This window comes from Muntiacus reevesi, chromosome X, assembly GCF_963930625.1.
Source record: "Muntiacus reevesi chromosome X, mMunRee1.1, whole genome shotgun sequence".
Classification (NCBI taxonomy): Eukaryota; Metazoa; Chordata; class Mammalia; order Artiodactyla; family Cervidae; genus Muntiacus; species Muntiacus reevesi.
The window spans coordinates 51,957,869-51,984,492 of NC_089271.1; the positions used below are offsets into that span (position 1 = coordinate 51,957,869).

At 42.9% G+C, this 26,624-nt stretch overlaps 1 long non-coding RNA gene across 3 annotated transcripts in view; it reads right to left on the reverse strand.

Moving 5' to 3' along the window:
• The window catches only part of LOC136154802 (uncharacterized), a 184,444-nt gene that overhangs the window by 79,121 nt on the left and 78,699 nt on the right, over window positions 1-26,624 (reverse strand). Inside the window, exons 3-5 of one of the 3 annotated variants that reach the window (XR_010660516.1) lie at window positions 18,174-18,201; window positions 15,070-15,361; window positions 10,825-10,870 (exon numbers count right to left, since the gene is read on the reverse strand). The exons of 1 other annotated variant lie outside the window; for it this stretch is intronic. This is a non-coding gene — a long non-coding RNA (uncharacterized lncRNA). The remainder of the gene's footprint in view (window positions 1-10,824; window positions 10,871-15,069; window positions 15,362-18,173; window positions 18,202-26,624) is intronic. One more of the 3 variants, XR_010660517.1, reaches the window with a different exon arrangement.

Below are 26,624 nucleotides of genomic sequence, written 5' to 3' on the forward strand. Positions count from 1 at the left end.
ACTGAGAAACAGATCAGAGAACTCATCTCCTGAGAAAACACCGTCAGGCACATCAGAGACCTCACACTCTTGTCCATTCCCCCATGAAAAGACCAGACACTTCACACTATCAGACAAGTACCCACCAACAGATGAGAGAATTCCCATGATGGCATATACACCTGGATTCACTCCCTGCTTCATTCACCAGTAAACATACCAGGGGCCTCTCACCACAAAACTGAGACAAACAGATCAGGAATCCTCACATCCTGGAACATAATCTGAGAAACAGATCTGGGGTTTCAATCAAAGGGAAATGTACCCACAACGAGCTCAGCATCCTTACACCCTGAGCATGCATACCTCAACAGTTCAGAGAACTCACATCCTGGGACCTGTACACAAAGTCAGATCAGAGGGCTCCTCTCTTACTCCAAAACAGCTGGGCCCACAAATTCTGGGACATGCAACATCAAAGACAACAGAGATCTCACACCCTGGTTCAAACACTCGAACACAAACCAGAGACCTTCCATCAGCAGACACACACTCACAGATCATGGCGTTCACGTTCTTGGGTGTGTACTAACAACCAGACAGAGACATCACAACCTGGGACATTGTATTCTCTTTTCCCTCTCTCTCATCCTTCCTACCTTCCTTCCTTCTTTCTTTCCTTCCAGAGAAGAAGACTACATTTATTCCTTTTTAAAAAAAATTTTGGGGGCCACATTGTGCAGCCTGTGGGGATCCTAGTTCCCCAACCAGGGATTGAATCCAGGACTTCAGCAGTGAAAGCATGGAGTCCTAACCATTGGATCACCAGGGAATTTCCTATTCCATTTCTTGAAGATGCAGGCCTTTCATCTTCTCAGAACTTGCTGCTGTAACAAATCACCACAATCCTACTGTCATAAAACAAGTTTGTTATCTTACATTTCTGCAGATCAAAGACTGGCAAAGAGTCTTACAAGGTAAAAGTTAAGGTGGCAGTAGAGCTGGTCTCCTTCTGAAGTTCCTAAGGGAGAAACTAGTTCCTACAGGCCGCCTGTATTCCCAAGCTCCTGGCCCCTTCCTCCCATCTTCAAAGACAACAGTGTTTCATCTTCAAATCTCTCTTTCTTTTTATTATCTATCTATATCTCTATGTCTCTTTGATTTCTGCTTATGTCATCATGTTACCTTTTCTGACTCCACTTCCGTCACTACATTGTGTTCTCTGACTCTTACCTTCATGTGTCCCTCCTATAAGGACACTTGGGATTACACTGGGCCCATCTGGGTAATCTGGGATAACTTCCTCATCTCAGGTTGCTTAACATAATCATACCTGCAATGCCCCCTTTGCCATATAAAGTAACTTAAGTATAGGTTCCAGGTATTAGAGAGTGGACCTCTTAGAGGGGCTGTCATTCAGTCACCAAAGACAAACATGCACCAATAGTTCATAGACCTCACGCTCTTGAGTCACACACTTCCTAATAGATGAGATACCTCCCACCCTGTAATATCCATCCAAAAAGAACAGAGTGACACTCATTTTGGAACACATACCCACCAAAATGCTCGGCATCCTCAATCACTTGGAATTAAACTTACCCTCTGGGACACACACACAAATTGCCAAGAGAAACACATCCTTAGACATAAACCGCAAATAAGACACATGGCAGTGAGCTAAATGGATCTCACACCCTTGATAAACCTGCACAAAGAGTTCAGGCACTCACATACTGTGATAAACGCTCACAAACAGATCAGAGACCTTACGTGAGAAATACCACCAAAATGAGATCAGAGCCCTCAAATCCTGCAGCAGGAAACTACCTTACATACAGGAAATACAACCAAAATGAGTACAGAGACATGGCACCTTGACATGCACATCCACAAACAGATCAGAGAACTCGCAGCCTGAGATAGACACCCACAGACAAATCAGAGATCTCAAATCCTGCAATTTATACCCACCATCAAGTCAGAGACCTCATTTGCTTGTTTGCTCTGTTGCTAAGTCATGTCCGACTCTTTGCTACCCTATGGACTGTAGCCCACCAGGCTCCCCTGTCCATGGAATTCTCCAAGCAAGAATATTGGAGTGGGTCATCATTTCCTTCTCCAGGGAATCTTCCTGACCCAGGGATTGAACCTGTGTCTCCTGCATTGGCAGGTGGGTTCTTTTACCACTGAGCCACCAGGGAAGCCCAGAGATCTTGTATGCTAGGAAAAAAGAGCCAGAAACCAGTCATAGGCCTGAGATCTTACAACATAAACCACTTAAAAGGTCAGGGAGCTTATATTCTGGGACATTCCTCCCAAACAGGTCAGAGGTTTTTCAAAACAAAGAAAATAATCCATTGAGAGCTCAGTAACCTCACAGCCTAGACACACATACCTTTAGATCAGATAAGTACATAGACATCGACATGTGTGTGTGTGTTGAGTCACTTCAATCATGTCTAACTCTGCATCATGTCCGTCTCCTTGCAACCCTATGGACTGTAGCCCACCAGACTCCTCTGTCCATGGGATTCTCCAGGCCACAATACAGGAGTGGGTTGCCACACCCTCCTCCAGGGGATCTTCCTGACTCAGACTCCGGGATCGAAGCCACGTCTGTTACGTTTTCTGCATTGGCAGGTGGGTTCTTTACCACTAGTGCCACCTGGGAAGTACATACCTTCAGATCAGATAAGTATATAGATATAGACATCAGTCAGTCAATTCAGTCACTCAGTCATGTCCAGCTCTTTGTGACCCCATGAACCACAGCACGCCAGGCCTCCCTGTCCATCACCAACTCCTGGAGTCCACCCAAACCCATGTCCATTGAGTCGGTGATGCCATCCAACCATCTCATCCTCTGTCGTCCCCTTCTCCTCCTGCCCTCAATCTTTCCCAGCATCAAATGCTGGTCTTTTCAAATGAGTCAGCTCTTCGCATTATAGACACAGACATCTATCTATCTATCTATCTATCTAGGCAAACAAACCAGGAATCTCCTAAGTTTGGAAGTATCCTCCTCAAACCTCAGAAATCTGACAACCTGGAATATGCATGTGCCAATGACACAGAGAACTCATATCCTTGGAATGAATATCCATAAAGAGTTCAGAGACTGAATACTTCCTAGAGCATACTGAAAGCAAATGAATTGGAGAACTAAGATCCTGGAAGAACATCTTGGCATAGGTCGGAGACTTCACGCTCTTGTTCACTGGCCAGTGAACACATCAGACATTTCATAGCATCAGATGCTACCTACCAACAGATCAGGGCATTCACATCCTGGGACATAGACCAACAAAGAGAGTACAGACATCACCACCTGGACATGTAGCCATAAACAGATCAGAGACCTCAAACACAGTTCAGAGGCCTCACATGTGACATACATCATCAAACAGATCAGGGACCTAAAATCCTAGGATATACATCCACACACAGATTAGAGCCTCACAACCCTCCCATGAAGTTACAAAAAGACCACAGACTTCAAACTCTGCAACACACACCCACAAATAGATCAGAAACCTCAAGCCCTGGTTCATACATAACAAACAGATCAGAAAGTTCAAATCCTGGGATATGTTTGACAAACAATGTTGAGATCATAGGTACCTGAGACCCACAAATGGAGACCTTAAATCCTGCAACGCATAACCACAATCAAATCAGAGACCTTACAGGTTAAGAAAACACCAGCAGAGACCTGATATCTTGCAACATAGATCCATTAACAGATCAGAGAGCTCATGTACTAAGACATACCAGCAAACAGATCAGAGTCCTCAAGTCAAGGACACACACCCACAAAGAGCTCTGGACTCCCCCACACACTGGACATATAAACCTAAATAAATCAGAGATCCAACATTCTGGTAAACACATGATCAAACAAATCAAAAACCTCATATCACCAGAAATACCCCCCCAATTAGATCAGAGACCTAACAAACTGAAATGCAACCCACAAACATTGCAGAGACCTCAGATATTGGAATGTCCTCTCTAAATCAGGTCAGACACCTCATATGAAAGGACACGTACCCAAAAAATGTGTGGAGACCTCACATCCTGAGACATATCCCCACAAACAGCTGTAAGACCACAAGTTCTGGGACACACCCCCTCAAACCTACAAAGACCTCTCAACATGGTTCATACACCCGCACACAGATCAGAGACCTCCCACTCAGACACACATTCACAAACAGATCATGGAGTTTACACCCTGGGATGTGCCCTGACAATCAGATAGAGACAGTGCAACCTGAGACATTGTTTTCATTTCCTATTGCTGCTGTAACAAGTCACAATCTTAGTGTCATAAAACAGCACACATTTATTATAGAAGCCAAAAATGGGTTTCAAAGGGCTAAACCCAAGTTGTTGGCAGAGCTGTGTCACTCCTGGAGGCCCTCAGGGAGAATCAAATGTTTCCTTGCCTTTTCCAGTTTCTACAGATGCTTGCATTCCTTAGCTCATAACTCCTTCCTCCACTTCAAAGCCAGCAGCGTTTCATCTTCAAATCTCTCTCTCTGATCTCTACTGCTGTCATTACATCTGACATCTTCCCTGACCAACTGTTCTGCCTCTCTCCTATAAGGACCCTTGTGATTATCCTGTGCACACCTGGAAAATTCAGAATAACCTCCTTCATCTCAAGATGATTACTTAACCACATCTACAAAGGATTTTTTGACTTGTTCCAGAGATTAGGGCATGGACATCTTTCAGGGACCTTTATTCCAACAACCCCACGTATACCTCCACACACAATTAAAAACACCCCATCCTGAGACATATACCAATAAGTAGCTCAAAGACTTCACATTCTGTGCCATACAATTCCAAAGAGGTCAGAGATCTCCAACCCTTGGCCATACATCCAAAAAAGGATTGAGGCACATGTTCTGTGCACATCATCTACCCACAAACAAGGCAGGGACCTCACAAACTGAAGCATATAACCACAAATAGAAGATATCTCACATCCTTGACAAACACACACAAGGAAACCAGAAATAAATTCTGTGATAGAAAGGTGAAAACAGAACAGAGACCTCATATGACAAATGTACCCACACACAGAGGTGAGACTCTCTGCAACCCAAGACATACACTCACAAACATAGTAGAGCTCTCAAGTCCCACAGCACACACCCACAATCAAGGAAGAGACCTCACATTCTAGGAAAAACAACTTGAGGCTGATTGTATACCTGACATCTTCACAAAACACCCACAAAGAGTTCCAAGGATTCATATCTTGGGACACAGATCCACAAAAAAATCAGAGACCTTAAGCCATACAAAATGCACCCATAATGAGCTTCAAACCTCACACCTGGATGTATGTGCTTTTGTGCTCAGTTGCTCAGTCATGTTCAACTCTTTGCAACCCTTTGGACTTTAACCTGCCAGGCTCCTCTGTCCATGGGATTTTTCAGGAAAGAATACTGGAATGGGTTAACATTTCCTTCTTCAGGGGATCTTTCTGACCTAGGGATCAAACCAGCTTCTCCTGTGTCTCCTGCACTGCAGACAGATTCTTTACCTGCTGAGCCATCAGGGAAGCCCCACACCTGGATATACACACTGAATTAGATCAGAGATACATACATATGTGTATATGTATACATCTACATGTGTATATGTAAGTATATGTGTATATGTAAATATATATACATACATCACCAAATTAATCAGAAATCTCCTATTTCAGAAACACCTATGAAACATCCAAGACCTAGCAACCTAAACATAACTCACAGATACCTCAGAGACCTCACATATGTACACATAAAATCAGTACAGAGACCTCATGTCCTGGGGCACACACTCACAAGCAGATCAGAGCCCACATGTTCTGAGACATACACCCACAAAAACCTCAGAGTCCACAATTTTAGGGGGACACACACTCTCAAACAGGTCCGAGACCTCTCGCCTGGGGTCACACACTCACATACACAGATCTAAGACCCTTGCCATCAGACACACACTCACAAACACCATGGAGCTCACATCCTCAGATGGCTAGATAGAGGTGTCACGAACCAGGACACTGTATCTATTTCTTATTGCTGTTCTAACAAATCACCACAATCTTAGTGTCATGAAAAAACACACATTTATTTATTATATTACATTTCTGTAGGTCAGAAACCCAAAAGTGGGTCTTCCAGTCAGTCCTAAAATCAGATGTAAACAGAGCTGTCTTCCTTCTGGGGACTCTAAAGAGAATCCATTTCCTTGCCTTTTCCAGTTTCCAGAGCCACCTGCATTCTTGGTCCTGGGCCCCTTCCTACACCTGTAAAGCCATAAGCACTTCATCTTCAAATCTCTCTGATCTCTGCCTGGGTCATCACATCTCCTCTGTCTCTGCTTCTCTCATTATCTTCTCCTCGATTAGGGCTCCCTGGCACATGCCCTTTGTTGGGGCCTATCAGTTGCCAGGACACATATGTACAAACAATTAGAGATGTCATAGCCTAATACAGACTCCCATCAACAACTCAAAGACTTCACAAGCTGGGACATATACCCACAAACATCTTCAAATCAGATCGCTGTGTCTGATCTGGCTTTTGTCATTTCCATTCCTGACAATAATCATTCTGTCCCTCTCTTGAGAGTCCCTTGGACAGCAAGGAGATCAAACCAGTCAATCCTAAGGGAAATCAACCCTGAATACTCACTGGAAAGACTGATGCTGAAGCTGAAGTTCCAAAACTTTGGCCACCTGACACAAACAGCCAACTCATTGGAAAAGACTCTGATGCAGGGAAAGATTGAAGGCAAAAAGAGAAGAGGGTGATAGAGAATGAGATGCTTGGATGGCATCACTGATTCAACAGATATGAACTTGGGTGAATTCCAGGAGATGGAAAGGGACAGGGAGGCCTGGTGTGCTGCAGTCCATGGGGTTGCAAAGAGTCGGACACAACTTAGCCACTGAAAAACAACCACCCCCTCATTTCAGGATGTTTGTGATTACATTGGACCCACCTAGAAAATCTAAGAAAATCTCCCCATCTCAAGATGGTTAATTTAACAAGGTCCTACTGTATAGCATGGGTAACTATATTCAATGTCCTGGCATACATCATAATGGAAAAGAATATAAAAAGAATGTATATGTGTGTGTAACAGAGCCACTGTGCTGCACAGCAGGAATTAACACAACGTTGTAAATCAACTATACTTCAATTAAAAATACATTTTAAAAAGCAGATGCCTAATTTAATCATATCTGCCAAGTATCTTTTAACATGTAAGGTCACATTTTCATAGTTTTCAAGGTTGAGGACATTGGACAAGGATTCAGATATCTTTAGAAGGCTTTAAGTCAGCAGAGACAGACATTCAAAATTAGAGACGTCATATCACAAAAACACACACCTACAAAAAGGTCAGAGACCTAAAATCCTGGGGCATACACCAGAAATAGTTCACATCCCTCATCCAGAGTCACACATCTAGAGAGTGATCAGAGACCTCCAACCCTCAGACAGACATCTAAAGAGAGCAGAGAGATGTACATCATGGGACATACACCCACAAACAGGTGTATGGAACAGGTCTGGAACCTCACAAATTGGGGACACATACTCCCACTCAAACAGACCTCATACCCTTGCCTAATCAGCAGAAGAGACAAGGAAAAAAAAAAAACTTCAGTTACCATGATACACACACAAATGGATCAAAGACCTCGTCTGAGAAATACCATCAAAAATGGCTTGGAGACCTCAAACCCAACAATGCTGCTACTGCTGCTAAGTCACTTCACCCAACAATAAGAACCCATAATATGTTAGAGTATCCTGGAACATACTCCCAGAGTGATTAAAGATACTTTACATCTTGGCACATACACCCACTAGGAGATGAGAGAGCTCAAATCCTGGGGCCCATACCTGCAAACAGATCAGAGACCTCAACTCTGAGATATACACTCAAAAAGAACTCAGAAACCTCATACCTTGGATATACACACTTTAACACATAATAAACCTCTCATCCCATCATATGTTTTAGCGTCAGTTCAGTTCAGTTCAGTTCAGTCACTCAGTCATGTCCGACTCTTTGCAACCCCATGGACTGCAGCATGACAGGCCTCCCTGTCCATCACCAACTCCCAGAGTTTACTCAAACTCATCTCCAATGAGTCGGTAATGCCATCCAACCATCTCATCCTCTGTCGTCCCCTTCTCCTCTCGCCTTCAGTCTTTCCCAGCATCAGGATCTTTTCAAATGAGTCAGCTCTTCACATCAGGTGGCCAAAGTATTGGAGTTTCAGCTTCAACATCAGTCCTTCCAATGAACACTAAGGACTGATCTCCTTTAGGATGGACTGGTTGGATCTCCTTGCAGTTCAAGGGACTCTCAAGAGTCTTCTCCAACACCACAGTTCAAAAGCATCATATTATAAATCTCATATGCTTGCAAATAACACCAAAAGTATCAGCATCTAACACCCTGGGATACACACCCTCCAACAGTTCAGGGAACTCACACCTGGGATATACACCCACAAAGGGCTCTGAGACCATGTGCCCTAAGATCTGTGTCCAGAAACAGATCAAAGAACTCACATCCTGGGAAAACACCCTCAAACACATCAGAGTCCTTTCAACCCGGTTCATTTACCAGAAAACAGATCTGAATCTTCACACCATTAGACATGTACTGCTCCCCCCACCCAACAAACAGAGAGATCAGAGAGTTCACACCCTGGGATACACCTCAACAAACAGATTAGAGACCTCACAACCTGGACACGTAACCACAAAGAGACCACAGACCTCAAACCCTGCAGTCTATGCCTTCAAAGAGACCAGAGACCTCATACTCTGAGAAATATACCAACAAACATATCAGGGGACTCACATCATGGGATATACTCTAGAACACTTCAGAGACCACATACAACTACAACTAGATCAGAGATCTCAAATCCTGCAACAGATACTCTCAAGAACATCAGAGACAAGACATGCTACGAAAAAGACCCAGAAATAGATGACAGACGAATATCTAGTGACATATACCCACAAAGAGATCAGAGAGCTCAAAGCCAAGCATAAGTACTCACAAGAGATCAGAGGATTCAGACCAAGGGACATAAACTCACAATGTGCTCTTGGAAACCTCGCACTCTAGATATTCATAACAAAATATTATGGTAGATATATCACTGAGAAAAGCAGAAAGTCCATTAATATCAGAAATACCTCTGAAACACACCAGAGACCTAATAACCTGGAATGCAAACCCCAGATATCTTACTAAAGAGCTCATATACTATGGGCATTCCCTGATGGTTCAGTGGTTATAGGTTTTGTGCTTTCACTGCTGTAAGCCCAGGTTCAATCCCTGGTCAGGAAACTAAGATCCCACAAGTGGCATGATGCCCCACCCCCAAAAAAAGACCTCAAATACTGGACATACATCCTGAATCAGCTCAAAGACCTCATATCCTAGGACACAAACATACATATTGGAGACCTCACATTCTGAGACATATAGGAACAAACAGCTCAGAGACCAAATATTTGGGGGCACACCCTCACACCACCTGACACACATTCACCAACAGATAATGGAGTTCTCATCCTGGGATGGGCACTGACAATCAGATAGAGACATCACAACACACTGTTCATTTCCTATAACAAATCACTAAAATCTTGGTATTGTAAAACAACACTAATTTATTATCTTACATTTCTATAGGTCAGAGACCTAAACTTGAGTCTTACAGAGATAAAGTCAAGTTGTCAGCAGAGCTACTTCACTCCAGGAAGCTCCAGGAAAACGCACTTCCTTTCATTTTCCAGTTTTAGAGGCTGTCTGCAGTGCTTGGTTCATGGCCCCTTCCTCCATCTTCAAAGCCAGCAGCGTTTCATCTTCAAATGTCTCTCTGATCTCTCCTCTCTGTTTCAGCTGTCAAATCTCCTTCTCCAACTCTGCTTCCATCATTACATCACCTTCTTAGACAGCCTGCATTGTCACAGTGTTATTTCTGACTCTCACCATCGTGCCTCCCACATGTAAGGACCTTAGTGACCACACTGGGCCCACATGGATAATCCAGGATAAACTCCCAGCCTCCTGGTGATTAACTTAATCACATCTGCAAAGTCCCTTCTGCCAGAAAGTTAACATAGTCACAGGCTTCCCAAGTGACTCAGATGGTAAAGAATCTGCCTGCAGTGCAGGAGACCCAGGTTCAATCCCTGGGTCAGGAAGATCCCTTGGAGAAGGAAATGGCAACCCACTCCAGTATTCTTGCCCTAAAGAATCCCATGGACAGAGGAGCCTGGGATTGCAAAGTCAGACATGACTCAATGACTAACACTTTCCCTAGGGACTGAGACATGGATATTACTGAGCGCCAGTATTCAGCTAAACAGAGATGTACATGAATAGATCAGTCGAGATATGACGTCCTGGGAGACACACATCCAGAAACTAACCGGGGAACTCATATGTAATTTATATACCCACAAACGGATCAGGGACCTAAAAACCTGGAAAATATAGCCATAAAGAAATCATAGACCTAAAATCCTGCAACATAAGCCTACAAAGAGTTCAGAGACCTCACATGTAGGGTGGTACACCTAGAAAGAGATTAGCATTCTCACACTAGCACATATACTGAAAAACATGTGAGAGCTCTCAAAGCCTGGTACATACACTCAAAATGAGTTCAGATACATCACCTGCTGGAATTTACTTCTAAACAGATCTGAAACCTTACAATATATACCCACAAACCCGTCATGACCCTCCCTCCCTGAGACATACACATACAAGGAGCTCAGACACCTCATTCTGGGATATTCACCACCAAGCAGATCAGAGTCTTCAAGTCCTGGAATACAAAACAAACAGATTAGAGCACTTGCATCCTTGACAAAATTCAAGAGCAGACATCACATACTGAAACATAGGAATGAACAGAGAATAGACCTCATACCATGAAACAAACCCACAGAGAGGTCACAAGCCTTACATTCTCTGGTCATACACAGCCTAAGAGATCTAAGACTTCATATGTACCCACAAACAAAATAGAAATCTCAAATCCTGGGCTTCCCTGGTGGTTCAGTAGTGAAGAATCCATCTGTCAATGCAGGAGACATGAGTTCAATCCCTGATCTGGGAAGATCCCACATGCCGTGGAGCAACTAAGCCCATGAGCCACAACTATGGAGCCTGTGTTCTAGATCCTGGAAGCCACAACTACTGAAGCCTGAGTGTCCTAGAGCCTGTGCTCCATAACAAGAGAAGCCACCACAATGAAAAATTTGTGCACTGCAACTAGAGAGTAGGCCCCCAGTTGCCACAACTAGAGAAAAGCCTGCATGCAGCAACAAAGACCCAGCACAGCCAAAAAGAAAGAAAGAAATCTTAAATCTTGGGAAATAATCTTCCTAGAAGATCAGAGAACTGACAGCCTGGGATGTACACCTATTAAAAGGTAGAGAAACTCGCAAATGATCAGAGAATCATTCAATCAAATCCTGGGCACTACACCCACAATGAGATCAGAGACCTTACATCCTGGAATATGTACCCTAAAACAGATTAGAAATCTCACCCCTGGACAAACATAACCCAACAGATCAGAGACCTCACATCCTGGGACAAATGCCTGCAAACAGCTGTGGTCCTTACATCCTGGGACATAAATGCACAATCAGATCATGCATTACACCCTTGACAAACACAAACAGATCAGATAACCCCTTCTGTGATGTTCACGCATAGAGAAAATAGGAACCTCACAACCTGAGACATACAAACATAATATACCAAAGAACTCAAATCCTGCAGTATCCACCACAAACAGATCAGAGACCCCATATACTGGGAAAAAACATCCAGAAACAAAGCAGAGTCCTCGCAAATTGGAATACATCACTCAAAAGAGAGGAGACAGCACATATGCTTGGACTATACCAACAAATCAATTTGAGGCCTCATATCACAGGCCATATACTGTCGCTCGATGAAAGACCTTACCTCTCTCTCTGGAGAAAGGAATAGAGGAGAACAGGGATAGAGGAGAAAATCAAGGGATATCAAGAACATCAAGGGACATACAACCACAAATAGATCAAAGACTACATTTTTTTTCACATACCCCCATGTGAGAGACCTCACATATTGGAACATACAATGACAAACAGTCACAGATCTCACACCCTTAAGCATACAATGACAAAAAAGATCATAACCCTCACAAGTTCATAAACCATTAAGTAATCCCCCAAACCTTATACCATGGGACCTACACCCCAAAAGACCTCATGGGCCTCACACACTGAGACCTAACCCACAGACAAAAAGAAACCTTACAACTAGGTTCATTCAACTCACAAACATATTAGAGGACTTACATTCTTGGCATACACTCATGAAAGATACCTCACGTACTGGTAATTATAGTGACATGAAGATCTCAGATCCTAGGACCTACATGTGCAAACAAATGAATGACCTCATGCTCTGGGACAGACACCCACAAACATATCACAGATCTCCCATTCTGATGAATATACCCATAAACAGATCAGGACCTCACAACTGAGACCTATACACACAATGAAACAGCAGACATCACATCCTGGAATATTGCAGAAACAATCCAGATACCTAAAATTCCAAGACAGAAAGTCACAAACACAACACAGATGTCACACCTGGGAATAATAACCATAGAGATGAAAGACTTCAAACTCTTGATATAGTCATGAAAAGATCAGAGACCTTACATACAGAGACTTCTGTGGACAAACAGATCAGGGACTTCTTACTCTGTGACATACACCCAGAAACAGATCAGAGACCTCATAACCTGGGAAATATACACATAAACAGGCCTCGACATACACCAAGGAAAACAGACTCACATACTGGTGTACAGCAACAAACAGATCAGAGACCTTACATTCTTGGAAATATACCACCCAACATATCAGAGACCTCACACTTGGGATATACACCAACAAAGAGCTCAGACACTTTATACCATGGGATACACATGTCCAAAGAGATCAGAGACCCACATCATAAGTCATGCAGTCACAAACATACTTGAAAACTCACATTATGCAACCCCCCCCCCAAAAAAAAACCCCACAGATCAGAGACCTCATTCCCTGGGACATACAAATACAAAAATATCAGAGAGTTTGACATACATCCATATCCTTGACATATACCCATCAAGAGTATTGGTATATGTCTCATCTTATATACTGAGACGTATTTAGGGACAGAGAAGTGAGACCTCATTTTGGGACATACACCCAGAAATAGATGACAGATTTCATACTGTGGGACATACACCCACAAAGACTTCAAGGAGCTTACATCTTGGGAACCATACCCACAAACATTTGAGACCTCACACCCACACTCACAAACTCAGCAGAGACCTCACACTCTAGAACATTTACCCTCAGATAGAATAGTCCTAACATCATGCAACACACACCTAACGAACAGATCAGAGGACTTATACCCTCAGAAAACCACACCAAAAAATCTGGGAAATATAATAACCAGGGAAATATATCCACAAAGAGCCCAGGGACCTCATATCTTGGGACACATACCACAAACAGATCAGAGAGCTCATACATAGGCACATACACCTACAAAGAGATCAGAGCTCTAATATCCAAGGGTGCATGCTCAGTCACTTCAGTCGTGTCTGACTCTTTGTGACCCTATAGACTGTAGCCTGCCAGGTTCCTCTGTCCATGGGATTCTCCAGGCAAAAATCCTGGAGTGGGTTGTCATTTCCTCCTCCAGGGGATCTTCCTGACCCTGGGATCGAACCTGAATCTCTTGTGTCTCCTGCATTGGTGGGCAGATTCTTTACTACTTGAGTCAACAAGGGTATAAGCCCCCAAAATAGATCAGGGAATTCATACCCTTGACATACACCCAAGAAGAGAGACCTCAAATTCTGTAGCATACAATGACAAACAGATCAGAGAACTCATACCCTGAAATATATACCTACAAGCAGACCAAAACTTTATATCATTGGATGTATACCCACAACAGAGCAGAAACCTCACACTCTGGACATTCACACCCAAATAGATCAGACAACTCACATCCTGGAATATACACCCACAACCAAATCAGAAGTCTCTCATCCTGGGAAACAACACCCAAATAGATCAGAGAGACTTCATGATCTCAGAGACACACACTCAAAGAGCTCAGATATCTTCCACCCTGGTATATATACCTATGAACAGAGAGAGACCTTTTATACTGCAACATTCAGCCACAGTCATGTCAGGGATCCCACACATTTGGAACATACATCCAACAACAGCACAGGAACCTTACAACACTCTTAAACAGTTTAGGGGGCTGAAACCCTAGGACACAGATTCCCCCTGCCCTCAAAATCAGTCATATTAATATCTGAACACAGACTCTCAAACACCACAGAAACTTCATATCCAGGAACTCAGTGGCCCAAACTGTTCTGACACCCAGTACCCTGGATGCAGACTCTAGTCACCTCGGTGATATCCCTTTCTGGGCCCTAAAAATCCCTAGGTTTGCATACAAAACCTGTATGCATCCTCCAAAGAGTTCATGGCTGTGAAATCTGGGACACAAACTCCTAAAGGCCTCAATGTCCTCACACCCAGAACACAGACTGCCAGAGGGCTCAGAAAGTTCAAATCCTGAACTCCAATACAAGGTATTTTAGAGACATTATACCCTGGGATCACAAATCCCAAGTAGTTATGATCACATTCTGGACATGAACAGAAAAACATCCCAGAACTCTCATAATTCTAGACCTAGATCCTCAATTGGTTCAGACATCTAAAACATAGAGAGAGAGAACCCAGAGATCAGAGACCTGAAAATGTGAAGCACAGAATGCTTAAAACATACAGATATACATACAGGTTACAAGAAACTCAGGACTCTGGAACCCTGGACCAAGACTCTCAAAGAGCTCAGAAACACCTCAAATTACCCCTAAATTTAGCATCTTAAAACAATGGTAAATGTTAATTATCTCACACAGTTTTGAGGAGTCAGGAACTCAGGAGAAGCTTGACTGCACAGTTCTGGCTTTGGATCTCTTGGGCTGCAGTCATCTGAAGGCTGGAGTGGAGCCAGAAGCTCCACTTGCAGGTTGGATCACTTACACGGCTAATGAATTAGTGCTGGCTTTTGGCTGAGATACTTCAGTTATGTGGTACAGGTGTCTCCCCAAGGGGTTGCTTGAGTATCCTCACAATATGGTGGATGGCTTCCACTAGAGCAAGAGATCCCAGAAAGAGCAAGGCAGAAGCCAGCCTTTTAAACTTCCCTAGAGGGCAGAAGGAGAAGGGGGCAACAGAGGATGGGATGGTTGGATGTGAGTCTGAGTAATGGACATGAGTCTGAGCAAACTCCAAGAGATCGTGAAGGACAGGGAAGCCTGGCGTGCTGCAGTCCATGGGTTGCAGAGTTGGACACAGCTTAGTGACTGATCAACAACTAAGTAAGCATTGCTTTGCTGCATTCCACAAATTAGGGAGTTTTAGTTTCATTTTCATTTAGTTTCAACTATTTTTAAAAATCTGTCTTAAGGCTTCTTTGACTCATTGAGCCTCTGTGTGCATGTGGTAAGTCACTTCAGTTGTATCCAACTCTTTGCAACTCTGTGGACTGTAGCCCACCAGGCTCCTCTGTCCATGGGATTCTCCAGCCAAGAATACTGGAGTGAGTTGCCATACCGTTCTCCAGGGGATCTTCCCCACCCAGGGATCAAGCCCACATCTCTTACATTTCCTGCATTGGCAGGCGGGTTCTTTACAACTAGCGCCACCTGGGAAGCCTACCCTAAGCCTCTGCACTCTCTCCCAAAGCCTTTCTCCAGAGTTCAGAACCTAACCTCTTGCATAAATGCATAAACCTGTCTGTCTTATAACCAGATTTACAGTTTTCACAAGAGGAACAATGTTTTTTCTTCATTGTGTAGCCCTGCCCCATGGTATACAGTCAATTATGTCTGTTCTCAAGCGAACAAGTGAAGTACAATTGTGAATTTTGTAGAGATGGAGACACAAATCTGGCGAGTATTTATTTACTCTTTCTTGAATCCAATACACATTTATAGTAAATGATATGTGCATGTTACTCCTACATTCCAACTGAGACAATCTCAGACCCACACTGGCCCCTGACCAGAGATGGCATTTACCTGAATTGCATTCCTCCCCCTACCCCTGAATTCTGCTTTCAGAAGTCAGGGGAGTGTAGATGTGTGAACTGTATATTGTCCTATTGACTCAGAGCTAAGTCTTGTAAAACTTTAGTAAATCAAGGTTTAGAAAGATGATTCAAAAAGTTAGACTCTCCTACCATCCAGTCAGGACTTAAGGGTTCCAGACTCCAAAATAGGGTCTGAAAGTGAAGTGAAAGTGTTAGTTGCTCAGTCATGTCTGACTCATTGCAACCCCATGGACTGTAGCCCGCCAGGCTCTTCTATCCATGGGATTCTCCTGGCAAGAATACTGGAGTGGGTAAGCATTCCCTTCGCTAGGGGATCTTCCCGACCTAGGGATCAAACCCGGGTCTCCAGCATTGCAGGCAGATTCTTTACCGTCTGAGCCACCATATGTGACAACATCTAGGGACAGTTTTGGCTGTCAAGGCTGGGAGGGTGGAGGTGCTATTGGCATCTAGAGGGTAGAGATCAAGGATGCTGCTTGTCATTGCCCTTTAGCCAAAGACCCCCCACCCCCAGGAACATACCTGTAGTTAAACAAGTTGGGTTTATTGCTCACTGCAGTGAGGAAGAATGTGGGGAACCGTGGGACATCTAGGTAAGAGGGTGTTAGAGAGAACAAATCATAGAATCCGGGCTTCCATTGAGTGGTTTGGGGAAGGGTCTAAGGAACTGCAGGCTCACTCTAGATTGGATGCTGTCACAAAGTGAGAGCAGATTTATTATTTGGTATCTCAATAAGCCTTTAAATCTATGGGGAAGGCAGCCTAGAGTAAGGATAATGCTGAAATTGATAGAGAAGTAGCAGTCACTCATTTTAACCAAGTTGTTGTTGTTCAGACCCTAAGTCATGTCCAGCTTTGTGAATTTATGGACTGCAGCATGCCAGACTCCTCTGTCCTCCACTGTCTCCTGGAGTTTGTTCAAATTCATGTCCACTAAGCCAGTGATACTATCAAACCCTCTCATCCTCTGTCACCCCCTTCTCCTTTTGCCTTCAATCTTTCCCAGCATCAGGGTCTTTTCCAATGAGTCAGCTCTTCCGTATAGTCCATATAGTCAAAGCTATGGTTTTTCCAGTAGTCCTATGGATGTGAGAGTTGGATCATAAAGAAGGCTGAACACCAAAGAATTGATGCTTTTGAACTGTGATGCTAGAGGAGACTCTTGAGTCCCTTGGACTGCAAAGAGATCAAACCAGTCAATCCTAAAGGAAATCAACACTGAATATTCACTGAAAGGACTGATGCTGAAGCTGATGCTCCAATACTTTGGCTACCTGATGCAAAGGGCCAACTCATTTTAACCAAAAGAGAGGGATGTTTGGTATCATGTGGATGGCACAGCGACCTTGTTTTTGCCTATGCTTAGACAACATTATAACATGGCCTGGCTTTGTCTCATTTTGGCATGGTCTCAGAATAACCTTGTCTGAGGCTAGTATTCTATGAGATTTTTTATGTCTAATAAGAGAATAACAGCTTACCTGTGGGTGCCAGGACAACTTCTGGATGTTGGGGACTGCTCCTTCTCTCTCTCCCTCCTTTCTTTTCTTTCTCATGCTAAACATCTGCTATGAGTTGAACTGTGTCCCTCAAAATTCACATGTTGAATTCCTAATCCCTAGGACCTCAGAATGTTACCTTATGTGGAAATAGGGTCATTACAAATATAAGACAAGGTCATACTGCAGTAGGGTGAGCCCCTAATGCAATATGACTGGTGTCTTTATAAAAAGAGAAATTTGGGCACAGACACACACAGGGAGAATGCCATGTGGAAATGAAGGCAGAGATCGGGGTGATGCAGCAAAAGTCAAGGAATGTCAGACTGCCCACCAGAAGCTAGGAAGAGGCATGGAACAAATTCTCCTTCTCACCCCCCAAGAAAGAACCAACTGGACTCACACCTTGATCTCAGACTTCCAGCCTTCAGAACTGTGAGAAAAAAAAAAAAAAAAAAAAAGAACTGTGAGAAAATAAATGTCAGTTGTTTGAGATATTGAGTTTTTGATACTATTTTAAAATTTTTATTGTTGCTTTACAATGTTGTGTTAGTTTCTGCTGTACAATGAAGTGAATCAGATATATATATATATATATATATATATATATACACACACACATACACACACACACGTATCCCCTTCCTCTTGGACCTCACTCCTACCCCACTCACATCCCACCCATCTAGGTCATCACAGACTGAGCTGAACTCCCTGCATTATACAGCAGGTTCCCACTAGCTAGCTATTTTACACATAGTAATGTATATATGTCAATGCTACTCTCCTAATTAATCCTATTCCCCCTCACTCCCATGTCCACACATCTGTTCTCTACATCTGTGTCTCTGTTCCTGCTCTTGCTGCGGTGCTATTTTTTACAGCAGCTCTAGCAAATGAATACAATATCCTACAACACCTTCCATAAAAAATTTTCCAATCCAAAATGTCAATAGTGTGTGGTGATCATTTTGTAATGTATAGAAATATCAAATCATTGCTATGCACCTGGAACTAACATCATGTTGTGGATCAATTATATTTCAACTTAAAATGTATTATTTATCCAATTATTATTTTTTCTGTGTATTCCTCTTTATTTTTTATTATTTTTAAGTTTAATAGTTGATTTAATTCTGTTGTGAATAATGGAAATCTACTCACATTGGCTTAAATAGTTTTTTCCTTTCACACATTTTATTTATTTTTTAATTTAATTTTTATTTTATATTGGAGTATAGTTGATTTACAATGTTGTGTTAGTTTCAAGTGTACAACAAAGTGATTCAGTTATACATAAACATATATTCATTCTTTTTTCAGATTCTTTTCCTATATAGGTTATTAAAGAATATTGAACCCAAAAAAAAAAAAAAAAGAATATTGAGTAAAGTTTCCTATGCTATCCACTTATTCTTGATTTGGGGGAAATTCATGTAGAATATCATAATCTTAAGATTCATGGTCTTGAGTTTTCATTTACATAATAAATTTCAGCAATATCCCCCCCCAAAAAAACCTGTCAACAGTGCTGAGGTTGAAGAATCCTGCCCAAGACATGTAACCCAAAAGTACTTACTAACCTCAGAATCTCTGATAAAGACCCATAAAAAGTAACAGAGTACACACAGCTTTGAACATAGATCCCCAAAGTGCTCAAAGACCCCACACCCTGAATACAGAAGTCTAAACAGCTCAGAGAAGACGTGCCTTCAAGAGACACCTAATAAGTCAAAAACTTTATTCTGTGGGGCAAAGACCACCAAGAAGATGAAAAACCTAGCAAGCTAGAAACAGAAACCAAATGCTCAGAGACATCAAGTATGGGACAGGAAAACTAAGAGAGCTCTGGGTCCAAAATGCTCAGATATTTCACACTTTGAACACACACCAAATAGGTGAACAGCTCAAGAACAATAGTATCATTCATTTCCTGCTTCTAAAACTGTATTATCTTTATTTAAGTGCTTTACATTAGGGGAAGCTGGGCAAAGGGTATACAAGAACTCTGCACTATTTGTGCAATTTTTCTCTAAGTCTAAAATGATTTTTAAAATAAGCTTTTTAAAGGAAAAAAGATCAAAGGACATAGAACGGAATTTATAAACCTTAAATACATGGTTCCACAAGCTCAGAAAACAACATTATGTCCCTCTAGTAGTCAAAGAAATGCCAAAAAAAAAAAGGAATTCAACATTAAGTGAAAAAAAACCCCACTTACCCAAGGACAAAGACCCTCAAACAGCTTAGAGATTTTATACCCTGGGACAGAAATCCACAAACGTCTGGAAAACCACAACCCCTGTGACAAGAGCCTCAAAACAGCTGAGAGACTTCACTGTAGGCCCATAGACGTCATACCTTGAACTGAGATTCCAAGCAATGAGATTTCACCTTCTGAACACAGTCCTCCAAAGTGCACACAGCATATAATAATTATAAGTCGACTGACTTAAAAACCATTTTCCTCCTACTCACTTACACTCAACCAAACACATTCCCTGCCTGATGCTTAAAATCCCATCATCAAAGTTTACTCCTTTGACTTGTCTTTCTCCCCTTCAAAATTCTCCTTTAATTGTCACACATCCTTCTGTCCTAGAGCGTGAAATCATGCATCGCTCTCTAGTCATTTATGACCCAGCCCCTCACCCTAACTCCTACACACACACACACACACACACACACACACACACACAGTGCCACACACCCCGAGTCAGGCCTGGTCCAGAAGGGGTAGGAAACGTCCAAGTCATCCTCTCCCGGGGGAGGAGGGGATGGCTTGGAGGAGGATCATGAGATCGCCTTGAACCTTCTCTGCCAGACTCAGACCTACAAAGGCAGCCTAATACAGTGATATCAGGAACCCTGGAGAAGAATTTTTCTCAGTTGCTGTTGTGAATGGTGAGTGGATCCTGAAATCAATATAATGGGATGCAATAAGCATTGTTCTAAAAAGAGAAACAACAGGTAAAAGAGAATAGAAAAGATTACCCGACACATTCTGTGCCAGCCAATAATACCAGCTTCTTTTACAGGTGCGCAAACTGAAGTTCCCAGATGGGATTCGAACCTACACTCTCCAGTAGCCAAAGCCCTGCCTCAGCAACCCCGAACGCCAACCCGGGAGCCATAGCGCCTGCGCCAAACCAGCAGCCAATGACATCCCGCAGCCGGTGAACCCCGGGCTCGTAGCCTTTAAGTGATTCCAGAAAACCTCGGTACCCTGGAAGAGCTTCTGTAGGCAATCTCGCGGAGGCCAATCAAACCTCAGGGCAAGATTTGATCCCGCCCTCCTCATCTAGGATCCAATCACCACTCCACGACCTTCCAACACCCCCCCCCCCACTCCACCCACCCCGCTGTTGCTTAGAAGCGGTAGCCAACTCAAGCGGGACTAAATATAAGATCGTGGCGGTGGCTGAGGGTGGAGTTTACCCTACCCCCGGTCAGGGCATCACTATTCTCAGTTTGGGGAAGGGGCCGATACACGCGCGGGATATTTCGTGTCCCCAGACATGAAATGGTTTCTTCCAAAGTACACTACCCACCCACCTCCGTGGTACCTCCCACAGTGGACTGTTCCATCTCTGCGTCGCGCAATGGAGTGTCCCGAAGGTGCAGAGTCTCGTCAGTAACTTCATTCCCAAACCTCACGCTCTTTGTGTGTGTGTGACCTAAAAAGAGCTGTTTTATGTCAATACTCTAAGGATCATTCACACTTCGATTCACGCTGACACAACTAAAGACGCCCTCTCTCTTTCATATCTTCCTCCCCTTGCCCATGTTCCATCCTCCGTCTCCCTCTCAAATGTCCCTCAATAGAGCATCCTAGCCTAAAGACCTTGTTGAGAGCCATGCTAAGGGATCCAACCCCCTGCTGCAGATCCCTGGCCCATAAAAAGGCATTTGTTCCCCTGATGTCACTGATAGAAGTGTGAATTTATGTGCCAGCATCTATAAGAATTAAAAAAAAAAAAAAAGACACCTCTTTCTACTAGAATGTCAGTACTACCAGGGTGTATAGAGATTTCTAGTTCCCCTGTGTCCCCATAGCACCTAAAACTGTGCCCTGTACACAGTAGGTGCTCAAAGGGGGGGTGGGGGGTTGTTGAATAAATTGAGTCCTTTGACCTAGCAGTTCCACTTCTAAATATGAGTTCTAAGGAAATACACATGCACCGGTTTATGTGCACATGAATATGAGAAACACAACTGGGGTGCAGGGTAATCGATGTCATACTGTTGTAGAAACCAGTAATCTAGAAACCAAGCACCACACTCAGAGAGTTGGAGAACTCAGGTTTATTACGTCGGTGGGCCCAGAGGAGTTGGACCCAGAGTGGGCCCAAGCTCTGAGCCCCAAACAAAGGGGTTACAGAGTTTTTATATAGGGACAGGCATGATTAAGTGGGTTTGCAGGTTTGCAGGTGCTGGGCAATCACAAAGAACAGGACAAGGGTGAGTGAGATAAGCTCCAGTTCCTAGTGTTGTAAGTCCCCACTTTCTGAGACGACCTTTGTGATCCAGACTTTGCAAGGAGCAAGCTGAGTTACAGAGGCAGAAGGAGCAGGAGGTTATGTAAAATTTTAACTTTTCCTCTTCAATACCACAGAGTATGGGCTGTGAGACAAAATAAGACCTCAATACTGGAAACATACCCTACATGGTTCAGGAATGTCACATCATTGGACATAGCACAAAAGAACTTGGAGAACTCACATGATGAGGCATAGATAACCAGTTCATAGATCTCATCCTTTGGACACAGACTCCTACAAACATCTTAGAGATTTTACTCTCTGGGACACCAAAATGCCTCAGGGACCCTTCACACTGGGACACAAACCCCAAATAGCTCACATACCTCATACCACAGACACAGACCCCCCCAACAGCTCAGAGATCTTGTCAACTGAGATTTACATTAAAAATCTAGGCAAAGACCTCTAGCTCTTGACATAGACAGCAAAACAATTCAGAGGCCTGAACACAAACAGAATGAGGGTGCTGGAGGAACTATTTAAAAGACATACTATTAATGGGAAAGCAAGTAGGAATGCAGGTGGAAAAAAAATGCTCAAAGACATGAGATGAGCACTGGCCCTGCAAAGTGTTCTGAGACCTCAGACCCATACAGCTCAGAGAAGCAACTCAGACACAAATCTTGTGCCCCAAATCATAATCACTTCAGTGATCACACCCCCTAGGATATTGACCCAAGGAGCTCAAAAAGGTGACATCCTGCACATAAGTTCCCAAACAACTCAGGAGACTCTCACACCCTGGGACAAGACAGAGAACCAAAAAATAGAATAGCGGGGACTTCCCCAGTGGTCCAGTGGTTAAGTCTCCACACTTCCACTGCAGAGCCCACAGGTTCAGTACCTAGTGGGGGAACTAAGATCCTTATGCCATGCAGTATGACCAAATAAATAAATATAGTACAGCAACCTAAGACTCCAGAGACAGATCTCTAAACAGCTAATGAGACTTTATACTCAGGAACACAGACATCCAAATACTCATAGACCCCCCCCCCCATACCCTGGAAGAGAGGTTTTAAAACACTGCAGAGATATAACCCTCTGTTACAAAGGCCCAAAGTATCTCAGGTACCCCAAAACACAAGACACAAAGTTCACAACAACATAGAGACCTCATACCTTGGACGCAGACCTGGAAACAGTTCAGAGACCTTACAACACAAGTTAAATGAAAAAATAGAAGATTTCAGACCCTAGAAATAAACCACAAGTAGCCTATGAGACTTCATACCCAAGAACTCAGACACTCAAAAAACATAGATGCCTTGGAAAAGGGACACTTGTACAACTCAGTGACCTGACTGTCTGGACATAGACCCTAATGTAGACACATCACTCTCTGGAACTGAGATCACCAAAATGATCAAAAACCTCATGCCTGGAAACAAAACTCAGCTTACTCAAAAATCTGACATCCAAAAACTCAGGATACACATGACCTCAAACAACTTGTGCATTAAAACCAAGAATCCCAAGCCACTCACAGATCTCCAGACATGGGTACACAGCACCTGACAGACTTTATACACTAGACACAGACTTCTAAAACATTTCCAAGACTGCACATTCTGGGATAGAGACCTGCCAAGGGAATAGCGATGTCCTACTTTGTGACACATTCCCATAAATAATTTTGGAAACTGACCCCAAATAGGGCAGGGACATCATAATCAAGAAAGTAATCCCTACCCTCCTACACTCTTGGTGGGAATGTAAATTGGTGCAGCCACAATAGAAAAACGATACGGCGACTCCTCCAAAAACTAAAAATAGAGTTATCAGATGATCCAGCAATCCTACTCCTGGCATATATCTGGAGAAAACTCCAATTAAAAAAGATACATGCAAAAAAAAAGATACATGCAGCCCTAATCTCTGTTTATAGCAGTACTATTTACAATAGCCAAGATATGGAAAACATGGAGGCAACCTAAATGTCCATTGAAAGATGAATGGATATATATATATAAAATGGACTATTATTCAGCTGTTTAAAAGAATGAAATAATGCCATTTTCAGCAACATAGATGGACTTAGAGATGATCATACTAAGTGAAGTAAGTCAGAAAAAAAGACAAATACCATATGATATCACTTATATGTGGAATCTAAAATATGACACAAATGAACCTATATATGAAACAGAAACAGACTCATAGACCTAGAGATCAGACTTCTGGCTGCCAAGGAGGAGGTGGGTAGGGGAGGGATGAATTGGGAGTTTGGAATTAGCAGACGCAAACTATTATACAGAAAGTGGATAAACAACAAGGTCCTACTATATAGCACAGGGAACTACATTCAATATCCTATGATAAACCATAATGGAAAAGAGAATGAAAAAAAATATATATATATAACTATATATAGTAATATATAGTGAGTCACTTTGCTATACAGCAAAAATTAACACAACATTGGAAATCAACTATATTTTAATAAATTGAATTATTTTTTAAAAAAGAAAGAGGACTTCTCTGGCAATCCAGTGGTTAAGACTCCATGCTTCCAAAAAAAAAAAAGATTCCATGTTTCCAATGCAGGGGCATGAGTTCCATCCTTGGTCAGAGAACTAAGATCCCACATGCTATGCAGAGTGGCCCGAAAAAAAAATTAATTAAATAGAAAAAAGAAAGAAAGTAATCTCTAACAGGATAAAGACACCACATCCTGGGACTGACATATCTGAAAGGAAAAGAGATTTCACATCCCAAATGGTTCAAGGATATCACCATATGGAGCTCAGAATCCAAAGAGCTTGGATACCTCCCACCCTGAAACACAAAGGCTGGAACAGCTCTGGGAACTAAGACCCTGGACACAGACCCTAAACAGCTCAGAGACCTCACACATCAGAACACAGATCCTGAAACACCTTAAAGGTGTAACACCATGGCATGACACACTCACAAAAATACCTCAGAGACCCAGACCCTGCAAACAGAACCCAGAAATAAATAAAACGCCTTATTCTTGAGATCCTACAGAATAGCACAAGGAACTCTACTCAATGCTCTGTGGTGACCTAAATGGGAAGGAAATCCAAAAAAGGGGGGATATATGTATATATATAGCTGATTGACTTTCTTGTACAGCAGAAACTAACACAACATTGTAAAACAACTATTTGTTGTTTTGTTGATGTTACTGTTTTAGTCCCTAAGTGATGTCCAACACTTGTGACTCCATGGGCTGTAGCCTGCCAGGCTCTCCTGTCCTTGGGACTTCCCAGAAAAGAATACTGGAGTGGGTTGCTATTTCCTTCTCCAGGGCATCTTCCTGACCCAAGGATTGAACCCTCATTCCTGCACTGGCAGATGGATTCTTTACCACTGAGCCACCAAGGAAACCCATGAGCTAAAGATAAAGCTACTATACTTCAATAATTTTTTTTTATAAAAAAGACCTCATTCCTGTACCTGAGACCCACACAAGCATCAAAGACCTCACACATGAAAACATCTGTCAAATAGCTCAAAGATTTCATGTGGTAAGATTTAGACCCATAAGAGTTATGAGTTCCCACATGTTTGACAGAGGCTTCTACAAAGTTAAGAAACTTAAAACTCTGGACCCATATCCCCCTGCAAAGCACAAATCCTCACACACATGCAGAAAATACACTCCAACAGCCCAGAAAACTTACACTGCAACAAAAAGAACTATGAACATCTCAACAATCTCATTCTTTGGTACCAGACTATTCAAGCATGAAGACCTCACACACTTGGACACAGAACATGATTCTGAGGCCTTGGACAGCGATTCCCAAGAAACTCAGAGATTTCATAGGCTGGGACAATGATTCAGAAACACTGCAGAGACCTCACACCCTGAGACACAGTGTCCCAAAGATCTCAGCAATCTTACACTGTGGGCACAGCAGAAAACAATTCTGAGGCCTCAAGCTTTGGACTGGGTCCATTCTCTTCACCCCCTACTCCTGGCCAACCTCACAGATCTCACAAGTTCAGAGAAAATCCAAAGCAGAGATCTCACATCCTGTCACATAGAATCCTAATACGTCAGAGACCTTCAGACCTGAACACATACCCCAGACAGCTCTGGCAATTCACACCCTAGGAATGCACAACCCCCTAAGGGCTCAAGCAATTCACTCAGGTGCATAGGTGGTAAGTACCTCAGCGATCTCATTTCCTTGAGATTCAGCTCTCCAAAACAGTTCAGAGGATATGACACAAAACCCCAAACAGTTCATAGGTCTCACACTCTGGAACCCCAATCCACGGACAAACAGTGCTCCCACAGTTACACAGATGACTAAACAGACTCCACCCCTTAGAACAG